The following is a 24,987-nucleotide window of genomic DNA, read 5'->3' as shown; positions in this document are numbered from 1 at the left end:
ATCATGCTGTAGGTCTTTTACAAATAGTGGTATACCACTTCCCAGTTAAAAAAATATCTGCTTAGAGAAGGAAAAAATTGAGAATAGATGGAAGCATTTAATATATTTTCTTCAGAAGCTGAGTTCAAAGTGCAACCAGAGATGCATAAATTGCCACCAGACCATTCTAACTGAATTCTCTTCTCCATTAAGAAGAGGGAAAACACAATGCTCCCTGGAGCATGGCCAAGATGGCTTACTGAGAGCAGCAACTGGTTAAAGTTCTGTGAGTGGAAACTTTTCTCTGACAGAAAATATAACCAAAAAAAAAAAACAAAAATTTTGAGATACTTATTTGCTAATTTTATTCATTAATAGCCAGAGAAAATATTTATCGCTTCAAATTTTTCAAAAGCTGTACTTTTTCTCTCAGAATTTCAACTGAGAGAAGAGACTTCAACATGAGCAACTCAAGAAATGGTACCCAGGATTCTTGTCTTAAAAAATACATCCAGTCAATAATAGCTATTATTATTAGTAGCAGTACTTAAAATAGACAAAATGGATACCTAAAGAGAGAGTTTCAATGAAGAGACCAGAAAGAAGATAGAAAATTTTGAAATTCCTATGAAACAACTAAGTACACAAATCAGCAGTATGGAAGAAGCGTCAAATGATCATGAAGGGAGAACAACTGAAAGTGAATCTCAAACTGAATTTATTTTAAAACAAAATAACTGGTTTATAGATAATGCTGGTGATTTAGAGAATAGACTGAGATGAAATAACATTAGAATGTATGGTATAACTGAAAACTATGAGGGAGACAATACAATAAACTATTTAACAACCTGGCTACATGTGTCTTTCGGTTTTTCCCCGGTCTACCTGAAACTTTATATTTTGGAATTGAAAGAGCACATAGATCCCTGAGAGCATCTTCTAAGAAGGAAAAATTCACCACCATGCTCAATTCTAGTTAAAGTTCATGTCTAGCTTGAAAAAGATCAATTTTTAAAAGCAGCATGGTTCAGCCCACCCATTAAAATAGGTGAACATGAAGTCAGATTTCACAATGACTATTCCAGTAAAGTAATGAATAAAAGAAAATCCTGTTTACCACTGATTAAGGAACTTAAAAAGAACAATATTAAAGCCACTTTTGTATTTTCTTACAAAGATCAATTTGTTTTCTGAAGAAACCAAAACATTTAGCATGCTGGCAGAGGCATCCACTTTTGTTAATAGCAATAAAATCCTTAATACTGAAGAAATGGAGCAGATTAGCATATCTCTGAAGAGACAGAATGAGCTGAATTCTTGGAAAACTGTTTCTAATACTAAAGAAATGTCTAAAAACTAACGACTCTTATTCACTGACTGCTGGACTATTATTTCCCACTGTCCCACTCACTAGGTTGAATAAGGAGAAGGTAACAGTCAGCTGTCTATCAGGTGCCAGAATCCAACACACACACTCTGGTCACTCCGCAGCAAGTACAAGTATAACTCTGTCATTGTCCATATGGGTGTGAATGACCTGAGATGCACCTCCTTGGACTACATGAAAAGAGACATGTTAGAGATCTCAGATTATGTGGCCCAGCCAGGTATAAACCTAGCCCCAAGCAGTATCTTACCATCACCCAGAATGATACCGCAGTGCAAACAAAAAACAATTGACTTCAACAATTGGCTAAGTTTCTGATGTCATTCTAAGGGGAACCAGTATCTGTCGGCTTGGGACGACATGATTGACAGACCTCGATGCTTTGCCAGAGATAGTCTGCATCTGTCACCCCTGGGTTTCTGGGTACTGGCTAAGGCTCTTGACACCCCTATAGTGCCTTTTTTAGGTGGTGTTCCAAAGACCGAATTAGCACCGTAATAGCTATTAATAAATGCAATCTGAGAGTCATGCTGCTTAACGCTAGAAGTCTAAATCTCAAGCTGCACTCACTTGAAGAACAATGCCATTTGTGCTGTAACAGAGACCTTGTTTAAAGCAGCAAAAACAACCCCTGTGCTACCAGGATATAACTCATTCCACACCTTTCAGCCCCAAACCATGGACCATAGCTCCAAAGGCGGTGGTGTCTCCATATTCATAAAGGATATGCACACCTCCAGACTAGTAGCCCAGCATAACACATCTGAGATACTTCAGGTACAACTAACATTGGGTAAGATGGCAATCCAGGTCATAGCCTGCTACAGGTCCCCAACCATGTCCCTAAACTCTCACTCCATGTTCCTAAGCACCCTGGAATCTATCAAGGTCCAATCCATCACTCTCATACTAGGAGACTTTAACTACTCCTCCATCAACTGGGAGAACTACTCAAGCACCAATACACTGGCCCAATGCTTCCTGGAATTCATCAATTCCAATGTGCTGGATCAGCTCATTCTGACCCTTGCTAGAGGAAGCAACATCCTTAACCTGGTTATTACTAACATGGGTGACCATTGCTCTACACCAGTAATTTGTTGCTTCCTGGTCAGATCTGACCATAATCTCATCACCATGGAAATCCACATCACACCTACACCCCCTGCAAAGGTAACCACCTTGTAAAACTTATCCAAAACTGACTGTGGGCTCCTAAAAACAGAGATGGCTAACTTCATGGCACCCATGTCAATGGAAAATAGCTGCATGACTGCCAAATCATACACCAATGCACTGTACGAACATGTATATAAATGCATGGAACTAGCCATACCCAACAGAACCACGATGCTCTCCTCCAAAAAAAGGAAGCCAGTTTGGTGGTCCCCTGCTATTAATAAACTCTACAACAAATGTTAAACAAATATTTTTTTGTAAGAAAATGTCTTTATATTATAAGCAATAGAATTAGTAACTTTAAAGCTATATAAGAATTTTATTTTATTTATTAAACATCACTTAGTTTGTGCATTGCTGACTTAATTGAATGTTAGGTTTAAGTAATATGCTAATTGGAAGTGTTTAATGCTGGTGAATTTGTTTTCCTTGCTCTTCTGTAATACATTACTTGTACAGGTCATTTATGAAACAGCAGACTTATTGAGATAGGTTGGGAACAAAATAATGCTCTATCTCTTCAGAATGCTACAATTGTCCTGCCTTGAGCTGTTTTGAAGAAAATTTAGGTCAGAGATCATCACTGATGTCTGTGAAAGAAGAAAAATAACTTAATTTCTTTTCTATTCTCAAGTATATATGTGAGAAATCTACTCAGACTAACATCTCTTTTCTTTTCTTAGAAGTGAAGAGTTGGTAAGACAAACGCTATAGTAAGGTTACAACATATAATATATATATATATATATATATATATATATATATATATATATATATATATATATGTTGTAATATATAATTTGCTAACACTTTAAATGTTAATAGCTTCACTTTATAAAAAGACATGCAGGTAGGTGTGTGTATGAGTGGGTGTGCCTTTCTTGAAGGTTGGGTGCTGGGCTGGCAACTTGACACCATAAAAATTCACTGCCAGTCATTAACGGACCGGAGTTCCACTGTGGCGACCCCTAACCAGGAAAAGCCGAAGGTCAGTTTTTACATGTTGACAGCTTATGCAGCAGTGTTTAACTATACATATTAACTGTACATATTAACTGAAGGAAGTAAAGTTAGATGTTTGTTACTGATCAGGGCAGCTTAAAAGAACTAAGAAAAATGAGAAACATTCACAGGAAATTAACAGCTGCTATGTGCTGTGAGTTGTCATTTTCACATGCTGTCAGCATATAAAGCTTAGAGTGTCTATATTACCTTATCAAAAGCTAATAAGAGTGAACGCTCTTTGATTGACCTGTAAATATCGAACACACTTAATAGTAAAGACACGGAACAGCAATTTTTTTCCCAGGGAAAAAAAAAATTGCTGGACCATATTTGGGAGTCTGCCATTTCCTCCACTGTGGTGGAATCTCGGAGTTGGTATATTTAAGTAGGGGATGTGTGGGGGGGGTACATCCCCCCACATTGTGGAGTGGGGGAGCCCCCACTTTATGCTGTATTTCCATTTTATTTATTTATTTATTTTTTACAGAACAGCGATTTTTTTTCCCCCGGAAAAAAAACGCTGTTCCATGTCTTCACCATTTATGTGTTCGATATTTAGGGGTCGATCAAAGAGCGTTCACTCTTATCAGCTTTCAATAAGGTAATATAGACCCAGGCTTAGATCAGAACAACAGTTTACAATAGCTAAACACACATATTCAAATTAAATAACCAGGAATTCCTTTATATATAATCAAGATTTGAGTGGAGTATTAGAATTAGTAAGACTAAACATCTTACGAATATGCCTATACACAAGGAATGCAATATCTACAAAGATTAATAAAAAGCAGTATCTGTAAATTAAGAAATATGTACATATACTGTAATATTTAATGAAGGCCTGATGATTAAATATATTTAAATAAACTGCTTTTAAGAAAGACGTCTATTACATATGTATATGATAAAAATGTGAATGTACAAGATCTCATATACTTTACATAGAAAAGCATATAAAGTATTTCAAAATAATGTGAAAGCTGAAATTTGAAGCATGGTCATGTGAACTGAAATAACTCATTTTATAAGTCAAGGTTGAATTGTGAGTGTTTTATTGCTAAATCAGCACATTCATTTTGATTGAAAGTAAAACAGATTTTTCAATATGTTTGAACCAAGAAAAGGACAATGGGATTTAAATTGAACATTTTGTACCTTTTGAATACAATATAGACTGCAATTCTTGTTTTCTTTTGTTTTTTTTTTTTGTTTTGTATTCCATATAAATAGTAAGACATTCTCTTCAACTTCAGTAGAAGCGGATTATTAAACTTGTATGTAGTAATGGGGGAATAGTATTAAATGGAAAAATATATAACTAAATTAATAGTCTCTTATTATTTTGACCTATACATAATATTATAGTAATTATTTGTAAATTACTGTATTTTTTTGCTAGTTTTTTTGGTGATTTTTTAGGTGTTGTTAGATACAGCAATAATTTAGTAGTTTGACTATTCAATAGGCAGACTAGGAACTTTGGTATCCATGGAAGGTTGTGCTTTATTGGTATTATATGCAGTTATAGTTGTCTTTGCTTTTATTATTTTTGAATTATAATACTTTAGTTTGTAGAAAGGAAGAATTCAAAAAAAATCTGGAATGTTAAGATAGTGCCAGAGGAACTTATTAGAGTCTTATATACAATTAAATTAATATGGTGGATAAATGTGTCATATTATCTTTTAAAAGAAATCTTTTTAAATTCACAGTATGGGTAGTTTTAATTTATTATTTGTTAATGTATATTGATTAAATAATGGCAACAAAAGGAAATTATTAATGAGATATGTAACATTAAATAGAGGATAAATTATATTCTTGCAAGAGACTCACTTGGTAGATAGAGATATACAGTATTTAAATAACATAGATTATCAAATGCTATCATCTGTTTCATTTAACAAAAAGATTAGAGGAACTGTAAAACTTTGGAGAAAATCCAGTGAAATGCCTAAGATCATGAAATCCTTTAATAATCCTTAAGGAATGTATACATTTGTAATAATTAAATATAATGGCAAACTGTATACATTAGCGATTTTTACTTGATCACTAGAATAGGTGCAAGAGTGGTTAAAGATCACTTAAACTTACTACAAAGTTATTGAAAGGGTAGTTTAATTTTAGCAGGGGATTTTAACTGCACATCTAGTATAGAAGAGACAAGTAAAGAGAATAAAGCTAAAATACTGGCATCACCTAAAGCACTAAATAGATGGATTAGTAATAATAATTTACATGGTTTACTAGCAAAAGCAGAAGATAAGTAATTGTTCTTCATCCATTATTCTTATTTGCATAGGATGGAAACTAGAATAGGATTTAGCCTCTATGGTTTCATTTAATAAAGTGAATTATTTTAAAACTATTCCTTGTCCTCTATCTGATCATAATGCACTAAGTAGTTAATATGGACAGCACAGTGGTACAGCAGTAGCATTGTCGCCTCACAGCAAGAGGTTCTCCGGTTCAATTCTCAGCTGGGGTGCCTTCTGTGCAAAGTCTGCATGTCCTCCCTGCATTTGTGTGGATTTCCTTCAGGTGCTCTGGTGTCTTCTCACATTACAAAGACATGCATCTGGAGCATTTTTCCCTGGGCCTTTGCTGAAAATTGGCTTTGTTCCAAGTCAAACTTTCCCAGTTAACAAATGTTAAATAAAATAAATAAATAAAAATCTAGTAATGGATATAAGGAAATTTCAGATTTATAGAACTCCAGTATACATAATGAAATTAAAAGAGTTTAAGACTTACCTTAAGGAACCAAATTGGGGATGTTTTATCTTTGAATGATAATGGTCAAGTTAGTAAAGCCATACTAAGGGACTCCTTAAAAAGCATATTAAAGATAGAATAGGAAGATGGGCTAGTAATAAAATGAAAGGATGGGATAAAGCATTAGAAATATAAGATGAACTATACAGTGTGAGGTTTGAACAACAAACAAAGAAATTAGATAATACCATTAAAAATAATAACAAAATATCAAACAGTTTAACACATAAAGTGGAGTTAGCTTTTGAAAAAATAAAATTGCATGGTTATGTGACGTTATCAAAAAATCTACATAGATTAACCAATAGAAGTAAGATGTTAAGCAAAAAGGCACAAATCAATAATATCTGAAATCCTCACACTAATAAGCTGACTTCAGATATAGAGGAAATGTTTAATATATTTAAACATTTCCACGAGGATCTTAATAAAGATAAACATAATTATGGTGATTACAAAATTGACAATTATTTAAAGAAAAAATGTTACTTGTAAACTAAATGATTAACAGATATCTCAGTTGAATAAGCCTATTACCCTGATAGACGTTAAAGAAGCTTTTAAAAATAGTAAAAATGGTAAAGCTCTAGGATTAAATGGTTTAAGTATGAAATTATATAGTCGGTTTCCATTAAACATTTTAGAATTACTGAGTGGCATTTTCAGTATAATTCAGGGTGACAAAATGATTCATACCTCATGGAAATTTTCTGTAATCTCACCTACACTTAAACAAGGAAAGAATTATAAGTCAGTCTTCCCATATACACCTATTTCATTATTAAATGTAGACTATAAAATATTTTCTTCCATTTTCACCACAAAATTAAGAGATAAAGGAGATTAATTAATAAAGATAACACAGGATCTATAGTCAATAGATTAACATATGATAGTATAAAAAGAGTAGTAACTATCTTAGATTTAGCAAATAGAGTGAACAAGAAATTGGGATAGTTAACTTAGATATAGAGAGAGATTTTAATTCTGTAGATTGGAACAACTTGTTTAAAACTTTATAAGCATTTCCATTTCCAGAACAGTTTATTGGAATATTAAAAAAAACTGTGTAAAGATTCCAAAGCATATGTTATAATTGGATCTTACATTTCTCAAGAATTCACATTAAACAAAGGTACAAAACAAGGGTATTCCTTGTTCCCATTATTATTTGTATTAGTTATTGAGCCTTTACGTAATACTATAAGAAGCAATGGAACAAATGATGAATTCTCAATTAATAGAGATTGTCAATCTAAAATTCAGATTTTTGCAAATGATATTTTACTAACTGTAGGAGATTTAAATTATTAAATCAAAGAAATAAAAGAGGTAATTAAAAAGTTTCAAGAAATATTGCTGCTGAAATGTAATAGTAATAAATATGAAACTTTAGTGTTAAATCAATTACTAGATATTAAGTTTAAGGATAAATATAAATAGAAATGGGAAGGAAAAGAAAAATGAATGAATGTTTTTAATTTTGATGATAGGTTAACACCCTAAAAAAATAAATGAATAAAAATATTGTCGCACTGCCTACATAAGAACCACAATAATCTTAAAAATGATCAAGATACAAGTATAAACAATCACTGCCTTCAAATGTAATAAAATGAAAGGACATTGCTCTTGCCTTCAAGACACTCATAACAGAAATATTATCATTCAAACTGTGGGGAGACGTGGCATTGTTATAACTGGCAACATAATTCTTTGTACTTTAATAATGTATCTATATCACCCCCTCATGTCCCTTATGTTAACCTTGTCAATAATGAAAAAAAAATAACTTCTTAAAAGAGCCACACTATCCTGACTGTTTGCTTAAGGCATTAGTGGGATTATTCTTCTTTATATCATAAATATGTTCCCTAATCCTCTCCTTCAGTTTTCTGTTAGTTTCTTCCACATAAAATGCTTCACATGCTGTACAGCACACAAGATAAACCATCCAGATTGTGTCACAACTACAGCTCCCAGGGCTGACTAGGGTCTGATCAAAACCCTGGACTGATACATATGGACCCTCATCTATGAACCTACATGGTTTGCACCGTCCACAATCAAACATGCAGTTATTGCCTATGTAAGTACTTTCCCTTGTTGATTTTCTTCCAAAAGGTTCTTTAAATTCTTCCCCCTACTTAAAACAATAGTAGGCTAGTCTCCCAAAATCATTCTCAATTCTCCAGTAATTTGGTCTCCCAAAATCATTCTCAGTTCTCCAGTAAAGACCAAGTCCCAATTCCTTTTGATCAAATCCACATATCTATTCACATCACTACTACAGGGAATGACAAAAGCCCCACTAGTAAGGGGTTGCACAGAACTACCATGAGTCAAACCAGCATTCTCAGTGGTCCTAGGTCAAGCTGACTGAACTGCAATTTCATTGTTAAAGCCTCACTGGTAAGGGCTTGCACAGAATTACCATGAGTCAAACTGACATTCTCAGTGGCCCTAGGTCAAGCTGATTGAACTGCAGTTTCATTGATGCAGCAATCACCCAAAATGGGAACAAACTTAACAGGCCGTAATTTCAAAATCTTGTCCCTGATGTCATCTATGATACCCTTTGGGTATCCTCTGTCAAAAAAGCAGAGAATACAAAAAATATAATTCTTTCAGAAAGACATCATCAGTGGTCAACTTCAACAAATGTGCTGTCTGCCCTTTAACTATGTCTCTCTTCTGATGGAGGGGGTGACAACTTGTAAAATACAAATAGAAGTTCGAAAATGTCTCTTTACGATAAATAGTGGAACTGAATCTCTTGTTGACCAAATCCTTAGTTAATATAACATCCAAAAAATTGATGCTGCAAGAGTCAACAAGACTGGTAAATCGTCAAAAGTCAGGTAAGGTTTTATCCTCTAGAAGGTGCCTTTTGGCATTTTTTTTAGCAGCATGCTTTAGATGGTAATCAGATGTTGTTTTCATCAGACATTACTCCTAATAACTTAATATGACTTACTAGTTCTAGTGTGGTGTTATTAGATGTTAGGGAAAAAAGAGTTTTCTGTTTTTTTTTTTGTCTGGAGGTAGGCAGAACTAGTTTAGATATTTCTGGATTTTATTTGCAATTGAGAGTCAAGAGGCAGTGACTCAACAGAAAGGAGACACTCCTGGGTTATCTGGTTACCTGCTGCAATTTTCATTGTTTTTTTCCCCACAGTAATACTGGTTGACTGCAGGATCATCTGCATACTAGATGATTGTGGCATGTTTATTGGCTGTAAGGAGATTGTTTATGAAAATGTATAAGAGAAGTTGGCTTACAATAAAATGTTGAGGGGTATCCACAGACACAGAAGACAGGAGGAAATTTAATTTTACTATTTCACAATTTTTTGCCTCCTGAATAGACGGCTGCCAACCCAGTAGAGAGAGGACATGTTTAGTCCTAATGAAGAGAGTTTGGTAAGAAGTTTACAATAAGACACAGTATTGAAGACCTTAGTCAGGCCAATGAATACTATTATGCTAAGCATGCCTGCATTTCTGCTTTGGTTAATGGACAAGATGAAACTAAGAAGGAGAGAGATAGTACTATGATATAATCAAAATCCATGCTCTATAAGAGATATCAGATTGCTATTGATGGCAAAGTTAAACAGTTGACTCTGAAAATATTTTTCTAGCACTTTTTATAGTGGGATAAGCTGGCAGGAGAAATATGTCAAATTTCCAACTTTATCTATAGGGATTATGGAAGTTTTTTCCAGAGCTGAGGGATGTGGTTTTCATTAATAAACTAATTAGTTAAGCCAGAGATAGGAAAGGCTAAGGCGTCTTCTGCAGTGTTGATATATTCTGTTGGTAGGTTGTCTAGGGCAGTGGTAGTAAGAGTTGGATGGATGATTTCTTATGGGGGGGTTCTGGTTGTGGGGATGGAGATGAGCTAGGGGATGTATTTCTTAGAAGAAAGGGTGTCTGTATATAGTGCAACTTAAATCAGATGGTAACATTATCAGATTGGTTACTTACAGAAGGAGATGGTTGAGTATTTTGGCCTTTGTGAAGAATGTGATGTAATGAAGACTAAAATAGTTTGAGGTCTGATCAATTAGAAGTTTGGAGGTTAGTGGAAAGGTTCTTTAGTATGATTTAATCTGGTTTTCAGCTATTTATATTTCCATAGTTTGAGTTCAGTTTTATTGCGTTTCCAAAAATTCCATGCTTTAACTACCTGATTCATGAGCTGTTTGGTTCATCTAGTTAACTAGGGTGCTAGATTGAATTGAATTCTTTTGGTTCTGTGGTTATCTTTCAAACTGGTTCTTTGCTATCAAAAAAGTCTGTCTTCCAAAGCATTTATTCTTAATGGAATACCTGAAAGGTTAGTGTTCAATCCACTTCTCTTCTCTGTTTTTGTCCATTCATAGGATGATACTAGGCTACTGGCCCAGATGCCGTTATAAGCCTAGCCAAAAATTTTGCCCATGTTCCTACAAAGCCAGCACCTGTTTCCCCTGTCCAGCAGGGACACAGGTGGGATCCCAGGGGTGTATTTTCTGTTTCCCATCCAGTCATCCAGGTTCCTCTTAAAGAGGACCCAAGAGGTACTGTGCTTGACATGGAGAGGGTGTCTATTCCATAGATTGGGCAGTCTTTGGGACAGAAATTTATCCCGCCGACAAGTTGTATTAATGTCACAGACCAGGTTGAGGCCTTGCGTGTGGGTTGCATGAGTGGAATTTGACTTATGGATATGCAGCAACTCCATCAAGGCTGGGTCTGAGATGGCCTTGTATGCCAGACACAGGTCATCTCTGAGCAATCTGTATAAGATCGAATAGAGAGACAATCCCCGGGATTCAGTAAGGTTCTGTGCAGAAATAGCTTAATCATGCACGGAAATGACCATTTAAGAGCAGTACAGCAGGGCGTCATGCATAGTAATGAAGGTGCGCTGCCTCTGCTCCTAAACGGACATGGAGCATGGATGAGTGCAGGGGGTGTGTCTGAGAGCAGTACTCTCACAATACACATGCCCCTGCACTCAATAATTGCTGTTCGGCAATTACAATGAGTGAGAATGCTCACAGGGGGTTGCATTCCTCCCAACTGTACAGGTCTTCACAGATTGTCCAGATTTTTTGCCCATACAGTAGAGTACCCCATTTGTCCCGGGAAACATTGGGATGATGCCAGGACTGAAGTCATTAAATAATGGCATACATTTGAGTTTCAGACACCAAATCCATCAGAAACATTATATTAAAACCAGTCCTGTTACTTTAGCAACTTACCTAAGTTTATAAGAGCAATATTTAAAATATGTCCCTAGTTGTACCTCATTTTGTCAAGCTTTGTCCAGATATGTTGCATGAAGAGGTTGAGAGGTATGGGGAATTGCTATGATGTCTCCTAAATATGCAGATGCACTCAGGATTCCACAGCAATATGTGTAATCTGTCCCCTCCTAGAGAAATTAACAGTAGAGACATTTTTTTTTTTATCAAACAGATTAAATTTAACTGTAGGTGCGCGAGTTTGCCCATTGCTTAGCTACGCATACTGCAGCTTAAATAGCACAAGAAGATAAATAGCAAGATACATTCAGTTGAACCAGTACTGCAATAGTGTAGGGGTCAGATTGCTTGCTTTACAAGCAATCATTCCTGGTTCAATCCTCACTGTAGTAAATTCTATTTTCCATGTGAAAGAGATATATGAACATTTTTTTGCTGTATGACCTACTAAATAACATATATTTGTGAACTGGAGTACTGCATTAAGTACAGATGTGAGGTGTCATTGTAATAATGTGGTAAAATCCACAGATAAATACAAGTGCCCCATACAGTATATGTACACATGAATCAGGGATACTAAATGAAGTTATAATGTGCTGTTGTGTCTTTCAGCTTTTCCCGGTTAGGGGTCACCACAGCGGAACTCCGGTCCGCTAATGATTGGCAGTAGATTTTTATGTACCGAGTTGCCAGCTCTGACGCACAACCTTCAATGAAGGTACGCCCATTCACACATATCTCCACACAGAAGACACTCTAGTTGAGAATCGAACAGGACAGCATCTTACTGTGAGGCGACAACACTACCGCAGCACCACCACTGCAGTCAAGTGAAGTTATAAATCCATAGAGTGTCCAAATCTACCATTTTCCCAAGACCCATGTTTCATTTCTTTTCAAATTAGTGTGGGGGTAAGTGGGAGTAAGCACTTTTAAGCATTAGTAAGTCGGTTTAAGCCTGTTTGCATGGGGGTAAGTAATGTGCACACAGGATAAGCAATTTGGAAGCTAACTCTCTGTAAGCATATTTAACTAGAAGTTAGCATTGCTTACCATCGCACAAACTCATGAAAACCCACTTACAACTGCTAAAAGTACCTTACTCACTCTGTATCCAACAGTTCCTGTTCTGCCCAGCAGGGTTTGAACCCAGGACCCTGTACACTACAATCACAAGTAAGCCATCACAGCTGTACATAAAGCTGAGGTATACCCAAACAGATCCTCACTATAGCAAAATCACAATTTACATGTGAAAGGAATCTATAAACAGTTTTAGGTTGTATAACCTACTACATAACATATATATATGTGAACAGGAGTACTGCATTAAGTCCAGATGTGAGGTGTCATTGTAATAAAGTAGTGAAATCCCCCAATAAACACAAGTACACCATACAGTGTACATACCCATGAATCACGGATACCAAATAAATATATAACAAGTAATGAGTGATAAAGCAATGCCAAACAGCAAATAGTGTGCAAATTTAAAAATAAGCAACCCTAAGCATTGCACACCTCTGCTTACTAGGTGCAATGCGTAGCCCAGCTAAATCAATGTGCCCATTGGTATAACCCTTTGAGCAATGCCAACCTTAGGAAAGCAGGTTTGCCCATAGCTTAGCACTTTCAAAACCATCCAGTCATGGCAAAGTGTGGGAAATCAGCCCTATTTAAACCTTACAGGTGGGAATACATATCATAACTGTTTGCAGCTTCCTCCTGTAGGCACTATGGCTAATGTCGGAGAAGGATTGCGCTTCTGAGTGCAGCTCTGGGGCATCCAGGAGTCCAAAGTCATGGCAGGACTCCTCATAAAAGACCATGAAGAGAGACTGCTGCAGGGCCAGTACCAGGGTTCCCAATATAAAGCAGAAGTCTGGGACCATCTTGCCCATGACCTCACCGGTGCCACTGGCATCTCTCGAACTGGTGAGCAGGTCAGGCATCACTATGCCGACCTGAAACAGAGGAAGAGGGAGCTATTGGATAAGGGGATCCAAGAAGCCAGGCAGAGGGGTGATGTCCCAGCAGTGTGTAAGTGCTCATTCTACTACCTGTTTAATAATTGCCAGCTCATGTATATTATGGATAGCTATGGCTAAATATTCCTGTTATGTCTCTGACAGCGGCAGCAGAGTGGGCTGTAAATCAGAAAGCCCATGCATGTAGGCTGCAAAGGCTGTGTCGTGAGGCAGGGTAGTAATAATCTTGCATGTACTGTCATAAGAAATAAATCTAAAAGTAGTAGAAAGTTAATTGCCATTATAAAACCTGTATTATGTATGGGATGTATTGAATAAACCAGACATTATGGCAGGAAGAGTTTCATATAGTTTGTATGTAAATAAAAGGGTAACATCCTGGACTGCTTGTGTTTAGTCTGGTATCATATGGTAATGTAGTGTTGCATGCTCTTAACAGTACTGTTGTATTAAGCACTGTTACCCACACTGTGCAACATAAATAAAATGTGTAGGAATGTCTGTATGCGACTGTTGTAATCACAAGGTCATATTGTACAACTGAGAGAGACTTAGACAGAAAACAGTAAAATGGTACACAACATAATCCAAATAGCACACTCAGCTGAGATGGCAACTGTTGTATTTTTAACACACACACCCATGGTTCGAATCCTGGGAGTGGTAGTGAGCTGTATGCAGAATCATACTCCTCAATTGTACAGATATTGTCAAAAAGTTCAAATAATTGGCTTCATTTTCCTGCCTGTCACCCTGTCCCCCTGGCAAATCAGTGGGATGATCCCAGAAATTTTGGCAGCAAATAATGACATACAACTGATTGTCAGACATCATAACCATCAGAAATATATCTATAAGAACAAACCTGTTACTCTAGCAACTCACCAAAATGTCATGAGAGCAATATGCAAAATATGTCCCATCTCTACCCCCATGTTGTGAAGCTATGACCAGAGTGTGTGCAGTAACAGAATGAGATGTATGTGCATAATAATAATGTGGAATCTGGTAATATGTATGGCAACATTCGGGTAGTGTTAACAAACATTCCCTCCACAGGTCTGTCAGATAAGAAAACTGTGCCTGGAAATAAGATTGAAATCCTGGACTGGTACTGTTTAGTCTGGTATTGTATGGCATTGTTAGTGTTGCAGTTTCTCTGAATAATAATGTATTACTCATCACTGTCATCCACACTGTGCTACATAATAAAACTGTCTAGGAATCCCTGTATAAGAGTGTTGTAATTACAAGGTCAGATTGTAAAACCATGGAAGACTTATAGACAGAAATCAGAGAAAAAATACACAGCAATGTTTAAATAGCACACTCAACTGTGATATACACTATTTTATTTTTAGCAGACACAGCCATGGTTCGAATCCTGGGAGTGGTAGTAAGCTCTATGCAGAATCATACCCCTCAACTGTACAGATTTGCCCAGAATGTCCAGATAATTGGCCCATATCCGCTGCCGGGTCTATATCACATAGTCGAAGTTATTAACACCTAATGGTCGAACTACTATGTTTGAAGTTACATAACTTCAACTACCTAAAAAAAAAAAAAAAAAAAAAAACACAACGGATAATAAAATAAACTGTTGCAAGCCCCCCTGCACCTCCACACTGCCTGCTATTTAAATATACCAACTCCGAGATCGCACCACATTGAAGTGAATGGAAACCTCCGCCTATGGAGATTTCCATTCACACGCTCAAACTTTTACAAATTTGAACATATGGTCTCGACCATATTTGGTTCGAACTTATAAAAGTTCGATGATGTGATAAGAACCCTCCGCTGCCTGTTACCCTGTCCCCCTGGCAAATCAGTGTGATGATCTCTGACATTTAGGCAGTATTTAATGACATATAACTGACTGTCAGACATGTAAATATTCAGAAAATGTATATGAAAACAAACCTGTCTTTGTAGCAACTCACCAAAGATTTATGAGGGCAATTGTCAAAATATGTCCCAGTTTCACCTGCATGTTGTCAAGACTTGCTCAGAGTGTGTGCAATAAGAGATTGAGAGGTATGTGCATAACATCAACCTGGAATCTGGGAATATACGTAGAAACAGTCAGGTAGTGTTAACAAAAATACCTCCACAAGTATACCAGGTAAGAGGTACATACTGCAGGTAAAACACAGTTCACGTAGATAGTTGTCTACAAACATATCACTGTCCAAACTAAGGCCATAGTGTAGTGTAATAATACCTGTAAGGTACAGATTACAGCAGTGACTAAGAAAGTACTGAGAACTGCAGGGATATACAAATTGTTAACTGACATCCCCCCCCCCCATATCTGCAACAATAATCTAAATACACAACTCAATGGGTATGTGTACAATTAAATCTACTGTTGGGACGTGTCCTATTGTTTGATAAATATTGAAATTTGTTCTATGCATGTGCCATGTTGAAATACTCCCACATTGGTGGCATGCTGCCATCAATGTACCTGCATGCTGTTGTAATGGCCACTGTAGTTCCATATATGCATGTGTTCTGTTTGCTATGCAACTGTTCCATATCTGGTGTTTTGGGTTAATGGGAATATCTATGCATGCTGTTATACCTAATCCTGGAACGTGTTGACTATTACTAACCCACATATGTTTTAAAATTGAAACACCATAGCACGCTTGGGAAGGCCGGTACCAGCAAACCCACCTCTCCCACCTTATCTGGCCATGGCACAGGGCACCAGCACATCTGGGGCCCACCATGGGACCTCCTCGTCCGCTGGACCTGCACCACCTTTGGGTGGAACCGCCTCAGGGGATGGGGCTCGCCCACCGATTGGGAGTGGGCACAGACAGGAAACTGTCATCCATCATCAGGTCTGGAGTCTGGTGCGTAGATAGCTTCACGGTGAGTTTGGAGATCAGCAATACCAGCTTGATGGCCGTGTGGTGCATCTAGAGGGTCAGCCTGCCCCTCCTACCCAGCCCCCAGCACAGCCACCTTTGGGGCCGTGAAAGTGCAGTGGTGACTGCCCATGGGTGGGGACATCAGTCCCATTGTTTCCATCTGGGGGCTCATGGGCTTCCAACTTCCAAACACCCCTCCCCATCCAAGGTGTTTACCCCCACATGTGTCATATACCACCCCTGTAATGCTGTCTTGTCTGTCATCCTACCCAACCTACCTCCCCAAATATACCTACTATCCCTCCCCAACATCCCATGCTCATAATAAAAGGGCAATCTGTTCCACAAAGAAAATCTTGCCCCATACATAGCTGTCCATTTTGCACACATGTCCATTAGACACATGTAATCTGGTCTAATTGGCTTCACAGCATATTATTGTTGTCCTCACCCCTCTCTCAGGGGTATGCGTGTCCAAATCTACCTCCAAATCAGTGTATATGCACAGCTATTGCTGTAGAAACAATGGGCAGCTATGGATTCCCTACACCCATCCTGCACATCCATAGCTATTTTCCCTACCGTCTTTCACTCTTTGTGCCCCTTTTTCACCACTTTCCTATCAACCATTTTTCTTTTCTTTTAAAGAAATTAGCATGGGGGTAAGCAGGAGTAAGCACTTTTAAGCAGCAGTAAGCTGGTTTAATCCTGTTTGCATGTGGGTAAGCAATGCCTACACAGGATAAGCAACTTAGAAGCTGAGTGTAAGAATATTTAACTGGAAGTTGGCATTGCTTACCGTCATGCAAACCCGCTTACATCTGCTAAAAAGTGCCTTAATCCCTCTGTATCCAACAGCCCTTGTTCTGCCCAGCAACAAAATAAATAGCCCTTGCAAGCTTCAAACCGAGGACCCTACACACCATAGCCAAAGTGATTTACCACTAAGCCATCTCACATATAAATAACTTTGATGTTTTCTCAAGCATATCATCCAGCACAGTCATTCAGCAGTACAAGAAATGTATATGTAGATGTGTGTGTGTGTGTGTGTGTGTGTGTGTGTGTGTGTGTGTGTGTGTGTGTGTGTGTGTGTGTGTGTGTGTGTGTGTGTGTGTGTGCATATACACACACACACACACACACACATATATATATATATATATATATATATATATATATATATATATATATATATATACATATGTACATACATATATATATATATCTGTGTGTGTGTGTGTGTGTGTGTGTGTGTGTGTGTGTGTGTGTGTGTGTGTGTGTGTGTGTGTGTGTGTGTGTGTGTGTGTGTATACATCTATAGATATATATATGTCTATATATATTATGTCTATATATATCTATAGCAATTTTATATTTATATATATATATATATATATATATATATATATATATATATATATATATATATATATATAACATATATATATATATATATACATACACACACACACACATATATATATATATACATATATATATATATATATATATATATATATGGTTCTACCTGACATAGTCGAAACCACACAACACCGACAACCACATCACCGACACCACATATTCGACAGTCCATAAACACGAAACCACACAACCGACAACGAAATAACCGACGGTACACAAACACGAAACCCATACACTGCACACACCACAATAACAATTAAAACAAAACACATCCCCATTCCACAAACCACACACACAACACAAGCACACCAAATGAAGCCCACACTAAACCTTACCCTAACCCTAAGGTCCGTACCTACCCTAACCCTAACTCATAACTAACCCTAACTCACCCCTATCGCCTCCCTAACCCTAACTCACTTAACCCACCCCCCTAACCTAACTACCCCTATCCCCTCCACACTTACCTGCACACAGCCTTTCCCATGTCGCGTCGTGTCGGTCTTCTGCATTCGATGTTCTGTGGTCTTCTTGATCTTCTGGAGCTCAATTCCGCTGTCGGTCTTCTGCGCTGTCAAGTCAGGTAGAACCATATATATATATATATATATATATATATATACATATATATATATATGTATAGAGAGAGAGAGAGAGAGAGATAAGAGAACATAACAAATACATATATGACCAGAGGCACCGTTAATGAGGGTGAGGGGGCCCAATTTAAGTACCTCTTGTAATTATTGATATTATCCCCTTCCCCACAGCCAAACAGATCTGCCTTGCAACACAATACCAACATTTGCTAATCCCCTACCCATGACACTACACAACATAGCCACAAGAAGTTAACAGTAATCCATCCCACCTGTACGATGTCAGGATGGTATCAATAACATATCATGCAGTAAAGTCTGGCTACCATAGGGAATATATAATGTGGAAGCGGTAAACTTTCCAATGATACCTATACACACACACATATATGTAGATGGGTCCTATTTATTTTATCGACAGTACAGTTCATCGAACCGTACTTTGTTGAAATTACTTTAGTGAAAGTGCATTTTGTCGAACATGCACTTTTGCTAAAGTAAACAAATAAAAAAGGAAAACATGCAATTTGCATGCTTCCTTAGTTGTACATCAACGTATACTGTTGATGTAGAATTAAGGAAAGTTTTGTTGAGATCGTAGTATAGTGAGGTTAAGGGAATATTCCCTTTTCCCCACTGTAGTACGATCTCAGAGTGAGAATATTAAAGTAGGGGGTGTGGGGGGAGCAGCCACCCACATGGGGGGGGGGTGCAGGAGGGCTTGCCCCCCTGCATAACACTGTTTAGTGTGTTATTTTACTTTTTTATTTAGTTTTTGTTTTTTATTCCGCGAAAGTGCATTTTTCGATGGAATGCACTTTCACAGAAGTAAGTTCGAGGAAGTACGGTTCAATGAATCATACTTTTGATTTAAAAATGTAGATCCATGCAGATACATACATATATATATATATATATATATATATATATATATATATATATATATACACATATATATATATATACGGCTATCCCTAACACCACATGCATTCAATACGCAGATGAATCTACAATGATCTGTACAGCCACCTCTCAAACTGAACTCCAGTCTATTACACAAAACACCTTTAACACTGTAGAACAATGGTTCTCTCAACGGTGCCTGCTCCTTAACCCTAAGAAAACTAAACTACTACTCTTCTCACCTACCCGAAAGTCCATTCCTTTACACTTCACTCTCACTTCCAACAACGGTACAGTTATCTCGCCTGATCTTACCACTAAGCTATTAGGAATAACTATAGACAATAATCTCAACTTTGATTCTCACATTAACAATACTATAAAATCAGTTAACAAAAAAATAGGATCACTATATAGAATCAAACCCTTTCTCACTCCACTAGCAAGGACCACAATAGCTAGAACCCACCTAATCTCTACCCTACTCTATGCCTCACCAATATTCACCATTCTCTAAAAATAACCTCAATGAACTAGTAACATCCTATAATAACATTGCTAGATTTGCTACAGCATCTACTTTCAGGACCCATCACTGCCTGAACCTAAAAGAACTAGGATGGCTCGAACTCCCCAATCTACTCAAACTCCAACAGCTTACAGTAGTGCACAAGACCCTATACCAACCTAGCAAAACCCCAATACTTTCCAGTCTCATTACACCTTACACTAACCTGAGACACCTGCGCTCTTCTAACAAACCTCTGATCCATACTACTAAAACTAACAATTTAGCAGGTGATTACTTGTTCTCCAATGCTGTTGGAAAAATATGGAATAAGCTTCCATCTGAGATCTCATCTCTCACATCACTCCCTCTGTTTAAAAGGAATCTAAAACTTTATCTCAATAAACACTGGATTTGCTCCTGTACTAACCCAGACTAACCCTATCTCCTCTTTTCTTTTTCTTATTTCTTTCTCACTTCTTCTCTATTCTTTTTCTTCCTCATATCTCTAATACCTTTCCCTTTTCACCTCAACACATTTTTTATCAATTTTTATGTTAAATTTCATTGTAATTAATAATATGTTTATGTCACAATAATACTTGTTTTGTAATTTTGTAATTAATATTGGAGCTTTTCTCCCCGGGCCTCTACTGAAAATGGACATATATCAAGCTAGACTAGCCCGGTCAACAAATGTAAAATAAATAAATAAAATATGTATATACACATATACACACATATACATATATTACTACGTATAGATAGGTATAGGAAGATACATACTTCGAGGGTGCACAGCATGTTGAACAGCCAGTATTCCTACAGTTGCAACCTTTTAAATGGACAGTGTATGATTCTCTCATACAAAAGACAATTATTGCATTAAACATATACCCACAGAGAAGTCAAAGGATATGACACCACACACAGGTTTGAATACATAAGAAATGTTTATTTGTGTACTACTACAGTTGTATATACCATGTCATATAGCTGTTAGGTGTTTGAAATACATACTAACTGAGTATTGCAACTCTCAAGCAAATCATTTTATACAGTAATCCAAAAGCATAACATATGTTGCTGTCCAGGCCAAGGCCTTCAAGTAGTACAACAATAAAGAAACACTGGACCAGAAGATAACAATCAAACAACAGCAAGTAATGCAGATGTAGTTCAGCAGCCTCCAATTACACTCTGTACACAACCCCTAAGGGTATCCTTCCAGCAGTAGGACTGGCTTCCCCTTTTGTGAGGTACTCACTGGGTATATCTCCCCAAGCTGTCCAGGTGACACGGGTATGCCTTGCGCCATAGTGGTCTTCGGTTTGTAGTTGCTGGTGTGGCTTGCACCATACAGGCTTAAGTTGCTAGTTGTAGGATTTACCAGTGGCAGCATTCTGTAGCAGGTTTACACTCTAACAGCGGCAGCGTTGTAGTGTTCCGCTCAGCTGAGGATTCATTCGACTATTTAAATTTCGCGGTATTGCAGTTACGAAGTTGTGGATTCTCGCTCACTTGGTCTCGAGATACTGAAATGCGATCTTTCAGTATTTTGAGCAAGTGAAGTGAATCCACCGGTACACATGGTATTCAGTGTTTAGGACACTGAGAAATAGCACACATGTGTAGGCCATAGTTGTCAAGCATCTGCAAAATGGCTGAGGGTGGGGAGGGGTTGTCATCATGAAACACAACAGTGCACTGAAGCAGAGATCCAAAGAATGCTATGAATGGCTGTATCTGCACACAGTCAAGGTCAGGAACTGTGGCAGACATAATCCTGACTCCACAGCAATAGTGACAGCACTGTGTGACCTCCAAGGGATGTGCACATGAGTTGACCTTGCAATCATGCAGAGTTGGGAGACATCTGTAGGGCACAGTGACCAAATACTGGCAAAGGCAGATGACCCATGTTAGTATACCCCTGCCTGGAATACTGACTGCTGTAGTACACATAACAGTAGGTGCAACAAACCATCATGATAAAGACGTGCACACATATGCACCCACAAATTGTATGCATCTCAATCAGCATCTGCACAACTAGCACATTTGTTTAACACTGCATTTGATTGCACAGGTCATATGTCACATATCAGGTTCATGTAATGTTAACATAATGCAGTAATGTGGCCCCATGGCATGTCAAGGAAGAGGGCGCCATATCAATAAGGGTGTGTACACTCCCCATAGCCATGGTAAGGTTTGAACATTGTCAGTGTAATTGCATTTTATTGGCCATACATTGGATGACATCAGGAAGTCTTTGAAAAAAAACAAGTCCAATCAAGTTAAAGAGGTAATGGAGTAACAGGTCATGTTTTGTGATCACTTGTCTAAGCAATTAGAAGAATGATACGTTAATGATTGGTATTATTGACTGTAATTATTCAACACTGATGCAGGATGGGGAACGTAAGAGAAAAACTAGGGACATTCTATAAACTAAGGGACAGGTAAGTAGTATGGTGAAATATCAGGGTGTGTGTGTGTGTTTGTACTGTTAAGCAATGATGTACAGGTCTTAAAGTGCATTTCTTGTTTTTCCCTCACAGGTGGCGAGGTGGGTCAGTGTCCCTCCTGCAGGCAATCTGATGTAGGTGTCCATACAGACACTGGAAATGATGATAGGTGTGTTGAGGCACAGGTGGGGTTGTCGGGAGCTGAAGCTGCATCATCATTTGACATCTCACTGCTATCCACCCCATCCCCGCACACAGTCACAATGCTTATACATACCCTATCACCAGTGGCCATAGTTGAGGGACAGTTGGTGGTTGGTGGCATGGTACAGGACAGTGTGGAATCTATGGCATGTGTGTCTGGACACAGCAGCCATAGCCAGATGTCCGGCAGGGTACCACATAGGCAGATGTACAGGGGTGCTCATTGGAGGGCTGCTGGACATCGTGCCCCTGGCAGAATTGACAAATCTGATACCACCAGACGCATGTTTTAGGCCATCATTGAGTCTCAGGCATGTATGGAATGGTACACCAGACAGGGTCTGAGGCTGCAGAGGGCTACTCATTCAGCTGTTACTGACAACATCCATGATCTTGCACGTGCCCTCTGTTATTTTTCAAAGGTCATGGATAGATGGTTGGGTGAGATGGTGGGAATCCGCAACCGTGGAATGTCTGTGCTCAAGCATATGGTGGGAGTGGTGCAATGGCCACGTGGATGTAGGCCAGCAGCACCAACAGCTGGAGGTTGATGTGGACATGCCAGAACACAGAGCCGCTCTCATAGTGGCAGTACCAGCCCCAGCACTGCAGGGGGGGGACTATCCACACCAAACCACAGCAGGCCATGTAAACGTGGCCCTGGGCAGTCCCAGAAGGGACCTGGATCCAGCAGACATGTCATCATCGGGGAGAGTACCATATCATGGCTTGTACCTGGTGGTGTCTGTGGAACCCCTGGCAGGCACAGTTATCATGTCCATGGCCAAAGATGGTGAACTGCACACCCTGCCAGGTATGGTCTGCAGCTGTCCAACAAACACCTGTATAGGGTAGCCACATGGCAGTACTGTGTGCATGCATACTCACACACAATACAAACACAGCTAGTGCAACCCCATACCTACATACACCACATCACCATGGCCAAATTAATAATTAAACCTCATTTACACACATGGTGTCAAACATATGGCTCAGCCTAGGTCAGTGGCAAACCAACAATACACCATGTGCATATCATGATACCTGTGACACATCCCTGTCATCCATAACATCAATTTGATACAGGCTAATATGGTTCTGATGCACAGTGTGACTGCACTACTGTGTACCAATGTAATGCTGTGTAACATGTCAGCACTAAAGTTTAATGCTTACATGTCAGGAAGTGTAGCTGTCCAGCCATGATGCATTACAGCTGTTATTAACACTGAGTGATTGTGGTCTCCATAATGTATTCCATTTGTGTTGTAGGTGTCCACGTGTCAGCAGGAGGATGGCCTGCTGTTGTATCCTACAAGGGGTATGGCACTGTGCTTACACCTTGGCTATGCCATATCCTAGTTACAGGTGAACACATGTCACAGGTCTGTATAACAGTTACTGCATGTGCCACATGGCTGATAAGTCTGGGGGTGGTGTATACAGGTGAGTGCATGGTGGCTGATGTTAGCAGCCATTCTACAGTGGGCAATGGTAAGTGCACTGGGTGGTACATATCACATGTTTGTGCATAACACACACAAAGGCTTTGGTGTTGATGCAATACACAGAGAATACTGTACACATGGATGTATGTACCTGTGCAAGGAACCCATTATAGCCGATGTAATTCCACCAAGACAGAATAAGCACAACAACACATTGGGAAATAAGCAGTCCGCTAGTTTAATGTCATTAATGATGGTACTGGCAGGGTATATGTCCCCGTCCCCAATGTAGTGCAATCCACAACTCAGTAAACATAGGTGTGCTGGTGTGAATGGCACAGCCCTACCCTTTGGAGGGTGAGAGGTGCTGTAGAACCGCAGATAGTGTGATAGACAACTACTTAACCTGTTAACATGAAGTGTACAGTATTACGGCCAGCTAAGTAGGGGGATACACTCAACAGTAACTGCAGTGATGGTGGCTGTGTCCACAAGAGCCACACCCAGCTATATATACCAACCTCAGTATCGCTATACAACTATACAATGGGGAAGAGGGCATTTACACATCTACCACTAGTTGTGATGGAATGTATTTCCACAGGATGATACCAGTGAAATGGTAGCATATGCCAGGCAGTTCTCAGACAGATGACCTCCTGGGACATGTATATTCTGCAAATGGAAGTAGATTCAGTCACATACACACACAATCTTACTTGGAAACACTGGGACTAGAACCCCTACCTAGGTATGTAGTGCTACTGATGTGTGTGGCCTTACTTGCACATACCACACAGCTTTTAGGATGAGGTGTGTTCCAGGTTACATGTTATGTGAAGAACATCCCTAGGCCTGTACAGTATGGTAATGGGGAATGAACTGGTTGTTTATGGACAGTACATAATGTGACATACTGTCATATACACATTGACAAACACATCACAGTCAGACACAC

This window comes from Protopterus annectens, chromosome 8.part0, assembly GCF_019279795.1.
Source record: "Protopterus annectens isolate FY-2018-M chromosome 8.part0, PAN1.0, whole genome shotgun sequence".
NCBI classification, from domain to species: domain Eukaryota; kingdom Metazoa; phylum Chordata; order Ceratodontiformes; family Protopteridae; genus Protopterus; species Protopterus annectens.
This window is presented reverse-complemented; position numbering follows the sequence as displayed.